The sequence below is a fragment of the Felis catus genome, chromosome C2 (assembly GCF_018350175.1).
Source record: "Felis catus isolate Fca126 chromosome C2, F.catus_Fca126_mat1.0, whole genome shotgun sequence".
Classification (NCBI taxonomy): domain Eukaryota; kingdom Metazoa; phylum Chordata; class Mammalia; order Carnivora; family Felidae; genus Felis; species Felis catus.
The window spans coordinates 9,591,363-9,597,362 of record NC_058376.1 but is presented as its reverse complement, the minus strand read 5'-3'; the positions used below and the strand labels follow the sequence as shown (position 1 = coordinate 9,597,362).

At 45.9% G+C, this 6,000-nt stretch overlaps 1 protein-coding gene across 1 annotated transcript in view; it reads right to left on the bottom strand.

Moving 5' to 3' along the window:
• Positions 1–321: 321 nt before the first annotated feature.
• The window catches only part of SETD4 (SET domain containing 4), a 145,038-nt gene continuing 139,359 nt past the window's right edge, over positions 322–6,000 (bottom strand). Inside the window, exon 15 of the transcript XR_006584805.1 lies at positions 322–667. The gene's annotated coding sequence lies outside the window, so the exon portion shown is untranslated. The remainder of the gene's footprint in view (positions 668–6,000) is intronic.

Here is a 6,000-nt window from a genome sequence, read left to right as displayed (position 1 = left end):
ATCGTGCACCTGAAACTAATATTACACTGTATGTTAACTAATTGGAATTAAAGTAAGATAATAAAAATAAAAAAGTAAACAGCATCTCGGAGAAGCTGTCCATCCCCGCCCTATCTAAAAATGGCTCCTACTCACCTGCTGTCACATCAGCATGCCTCCCTGCCCTCACCGCCCCCTGCTTCTCCTGTGCTGCTGGTGCTTTGTCTCCCCTCCGACCCAGAGACTTTTCCTAGTGCTCAGAAAAGTGCCTCTTCATTCCTTAATATTTACTGAGATCCAGAGCAAAGTGCAACGTTTACCTACATTCGCAGGACGTTGCCCGGTTGACACGGAGAAGGCAGACCGCATTGACTGTCACATGCTCTTCTCACGCTATGTCCAGCGGCCTCCTTGCTTGCATGTTATCAGGCGGGGGGCTAGGCAAGGAGAGCCCCGGACAGCCGCGTCCCCGCCGGGAGAGCCTCGAGGAGGATGTGGGGATAGAGACGGCTGGCCCGGACACAGTACTGTTTCCTATCCAGAAACAAAATGTCCTTACCCCGAGGACTTTCACAGGAAGACTCTCGTCTCTGGCTGAAAGGCAGGCTGGCTCTTCCGGCTCGCCTCGGAGCACTGCTCCTGAACACCGCTGAGGCACCCAACCCAGGAGGCTGGCTGGGACGTGCCACTAGTCGGGGGATTGAAAATAAAATCACAGGTGAGATGGTTAGGATGTTTCTTCTTTTCATCACCTAATAGGGGAGCCACAAACACCTCAACCCTATCACAGTGACGGCGCGAAGAGGAACCCTAGGAAAGCCAGATATGAGCATTCTCACTGGAACCACATATACATACAATATAGACTCATATATGGATGGAATCATTATATTATAAATTACATTTTTATAGAGATGTGATTTTATATGTAGAATGTAGTCTCTCTCTCTCTCTCTCTCTCTCTCTCTCTACACACACACACACACACACACACACACACACACACACACATATATAAGAGTTGACCAAATCTTAACCCCTCTCTCTGCACCCTCACCCTTGCCCAGCCTTCTCATGACCAGACTGTATTTCTCTCCCGCTAACTTTGGGCTCAGCCATGTGACTTGCCTTGGCCATGGCATGTGAGTGGAAGGAAAGGGTGTTGCTTCCCAGCCTAAGCCTACACAGCATCACTCATTTCCATCTTCCTTTTTCACCTCCACAATCACTGGGAAGAAGACGCCTCAGTTTACCCCGTGGTTAGCCTCTCAACCCTAGGGTGGGGATGAGAGATGCTGGAGCAGGGCCCTCCCAGCCACCCAGCTGTGCCTGCAGATGTATGAGCAATCACAATTAATTACATTTTCAGCCACTGAGTTCTGGGGTGCTACTATGTGGCATTCTGTGGCAAATGATAACTGATCCCCTGTATCCCACACAAGATGTGGATATTTCTTTGTAAAGACCTGAGGGCACCCAGCATACGTTTGTCTGTCATTTCTTACAGCTCTCCACATTGGCCTTGCAGCCCCTCAACAGATATTTTTGTGTTTTGAAATTACAGATGAGTCGAGAGAAACTTACAAACACCCTTGTCTCTGATGCCCATAATTGCTTATCATTTAACCATCTGTCCTATTTACTTCAAACCATCATTAACATCTGCTCTGAGGTTGGAAACCGCACTCTAAACCACCAAAGATGAACCAGCCAAGTCCAGTGCTGCCCCCCACTCCCTGCTCTCCCAACTAGCCATGTTGTCCATGGCATTGGTTTTTTTGGACCAGGTTGGCAGGCACTGGAAGAGGCCTGAAGGAGGGCAAAGAACAAGGGGAAAAAAATCATTCAGAAGTTAAGAAACTGCACTGCCGCTTGGTTAGGATCCATAGAATCTACTCCTTGCAGGGACCATGTGTCCTGAGATATCCGCGAAGATTGCAGAAGGGATCAGACATCATCACTCCCTTGGGAAAATGGCTTAAAAACTCATTGAGGCAATTTATAAGCTCAGACGTCTCCCAGACAATCAGTGAAAATTTTCTGTGGAGGCTCCATGATTTGTTTGCCAAGAACACACACACACATACACACACCTGCATCCAGAGCTTCCACAGCCCTCAGCTTTGTCAACTGAGACTCGCCGTGACAAGTACTCACCAGTCCCTTGCTGAGATGGGACCCACCTCTAATACACTCTTTCCCAACATCATTATCTGGGTCGTCTCCTCTTCCACACTCTACTCCCCACCACAAGCCACCAAAAATGTATACAGCGGCTACAGCTATGGTGGCCAGCAGACTCGCACATTCCTGGGGGATTTATTTGGTTTCATCGATGCATTAGACCGCACACGGGGGAGGGAGGGGGAAAATGGACAAGTTCAAGGGAAAGGTTGCTTTGATCCTAAATCTGGAAACAAAACACACCGACACAAAACAATGAAAAGCAAGATACGGCCAATGAGAAACCACAGCTTGAGTCTCAGAATTAAACATCATTCTCACGTTTTTGTACGTCCCCAGTGGCCCCTAAAAGCTCCGTTTAAAAACAAACTGAAACCAAGACCAAAGCTGAAGGGGCTCTTACAATCAGTGAGCCCATGGCCTGGGTGAAAGGAAACGTCTCACTCTGCTCCCCTCACCCAGCGGCATTGACACCTGCAAGCTCCGCCCATACATAACTCAGCCCAGCCGCTCTTTGTATGTTGGCAGCCTCTGGAAGCATTTCGCCAAGGTTCTGGGCTCTTTCAGTCAACATGACCAATTCCACATCCTTTTATTAATTACTAACCATTTCCCCTTGTAGTCAGCCCTGAAATCCTTGCTTTGATCCGCCTGACATGTCACATGGTGTATTCCTGGGAACACCACCCCTCCCGTGGCCGGCTTAGAACTGGCAAGCCTGGCAGACAGGCATACAAGCGAGGAAGACATTTCCTGTAGACACTAGAAAAAAAGGGAGTTCTACCAGGAAATCGGTAGCCGTAAGCAGAAATTCATTTTGCTCACTCACTCAGTATTTGTTTGTTGAGAGCCTGGAGGTACATGCTGGAGATCAAAATAACAGCGGCTATCAGAAACACCCTACACCCTCTCCAGTTAGAGACACCATGACTTATTTCGTTCAAAAGGAAACCATGACTCCAACACGAGTGAATTGTGATGAACTAAAGTAGTGCTCAGCTGGGAAGATTCACAGACGGGTCCTCTTGCAACTTCTGTTAACGTTTTCCTAAGGAACTGAGTCAGCCACAGATTCTGGCCATGTCAGAATGCCTCATGATGAGATGCTTGTCTTGCAACCAGGACAAAAGACATGAGCGGATGCCCTTCATCCAAACCCGCTTTCTTCCTTGGACCATTCTCTATAGAAGCAGCTTCTCTGGTGTTTCAAATCAGCATAACAATAACCCAGAAGCATTTCCAAGAGCACACATACAGATCTGTTCTCTCCCTAGAGGCTGACTTGGATGCTTCCAGGGGAATCCGAAGGCAAGCACTGTACCGAATTTAACGAAAATGTTTGAATTTTGGCAGTCCACCCCAAGGACCAAAAGAAAATAGCCATTACCAGACTTAAGTTGCCCGGCCAGCATCCAACATTATATGAGCTGAAATTGGCCACATGATTGAAAACATCGAATAACAAATTATTGGCCTTTATTAAATATTCAGACCATTTCTATTTAAGTAAAACACAAATGTTTTTCATCACACAGCGTAAGGTGCAGGTAAGCTAAAGATCAACTTTACTGCCTCTCTCCCGCCGCAATAAAAAAAAAAAATACCAAGTCGACTCTGCTTCTGCTGAAATTGCTGTCTGGTATGAAGATCAAAGGGGCCTTTTCCCCCAGCAGATTACTTGTCTGCAGTTCCCTGGCTTCTCAGTGTGGTCTCAACAGCTCCCGCTTGTCCCACGCTGCTTAGGAGTGAGCCATCACCCAGGTCTTCCAGCTATGTGATTGTGCTTGTAATGACACTAATTGCCAGTCTGTTAAGTCACCTCCAGCCAAGGAGGAAAATGCCCTCCAGACACATTTCCCAGACCCACATGAAGAGATAGGAATGAATTCATAACAGAAAATCATCCAGTCCTATTTATACAATGCCACTAAGCTTTTTTTTCTTCTTTTGTATTACTGGCTTTCCTATATAACACTGCTGAGCCACAAAATGGGCAAAGGATTGTGTCTATTCCCTCAAATGTCCTTTCTTTCTTTGACCACCAGAAAGACCACCAGGAGGGAATAGGTGCTGCTGTTATATCTCTCCAAGGCATTGTGGGGCTGGGGTTGCCTTTGGGATTATATCTGTCCAGGAAGGGGCCACCTGGGTTCTTATCTGAAATGGAAGATAAATGAGGTATAAACTATCTTTTTTTTACTATCTTTTCTGTTTAAATGTGATCCTTTTGGGTTATTGTAGGAAGATAGTTTGGGCGTGGTCAAGGCATAGATATAAATGACAGTTTCAGGCTTGTTTCTTACCAATAAACCCAGTTGGATAACTAGTGTGACTAAATATTAACGTGAACGTTTTAAATATAGTATCCACTAGCACCCATATAACTTCAGAATTGTATGTATATGCTAGATTATGATTGTATATAATTTCACAGAGGAGGATTTAAAGATGTGATATCTTGGCCAATAATAAAATGTTACTAATTTATTAATTTAATCAAGTGCTATGCAGCTACTTTAAATCTATACAGAATATGGAAGAGTATGGAGTTTTCTCCAAAAATTAAAAATAGAACTACCCTGGGGCACCTGGGTGGCTGTCAGTTAAAGGTCCGAGATGGAGCCCCGCGTCGGGCTCTTTGTTGACAGCTCGGAGCCTGGAGCCTGCTTCGGATTCTGTCTCCGTCTCTCTGCCCCTCCTCTGTTCATGCTCTACCTCTCTCTGTCCCAAATATAGAATTTTTAAAATATATATTCAAAATAGAACTACCCTACAATCCTAGGATCACACTACTGGGTATTTACCCAAACAATACAAAAACTCTAATTCGAAGGGATACATGCACCCCTATGTTTATTGCAGCATTATTTACCACAGCCAAATTACAGAAGCTGCCCAAGAGTCCGTCGGCTGATGAATGGATAAAGAAGATGTGGTGTATATATGCAATGGAATATCACTCATCCATAAAAGAGAATGAAATCTTGCCATTTGCAACAACATGGATGGGGCCAGACACTACAATGCTAAGCGAAATAAGCCAGTCAGAGAAAAACAAATACCATATGCTCTCACTCATATGTGGAATTTAAGAAACAAAACAAATAAGCAAAGGGGAAAAGAGAGAGAGAGAGAGAAACAGACTCTTAACTGTAGGGAACAAACTGATGCTCACCAGAGGTGAGGTGAGTGGGGGGTGGAGGAAATAGCAGATGGGGATTAAAGAGTACACTTGTCATGATTTTTTTTAAATGATTTAAGGGTCCCTGGATGGCTCAGTAGGTTAAGTGTCCAACTCTTGATTTCTGCTCAGAGCCTGCCTGGGATTCACTCTCTCTCCCTCTCTCTCTCTGCTCCTCCCCTGCTCGCTTGCTCTCTCTCTCTCAACAAATAAACGGGAAAAAATTTTTAATTTAAAATCTATACAGGATATGGCCTTGGAAACTGGGTGCCACCCAGAGTCTCTAGTTTCTCAGCTCCACGCCCTCCTTTCTTTATCTTGGTCTCTGACTCCAGAGCCGAAAGCCTGGAAACTACATTTCCCAGATTCCCTTGCCACCCAGCCTCCTGTTGGGTTCTACCAGTGGGAGGCACCAGTAGCAAATTGAAAGGTGGGGGTAAGGGAGATGTTATTTTCCACTTTCTAGGGTGCCGGTGGCAATGGTGGCTCCAGCAGCAGGCTGGCAGCTGTGGCTTCTGGGCTTCCGCTCAGACAGCTCAGTCTTACAGCAACAACTTTTGTGGCTCAGCCAGCCTAAGAGGAGAGTTCAACATGTTCCCCTGTGGCTTCTTCAAGCCAATGAGGGTAGCGGCTTCCTGCAGTTACTAATCTTTGGG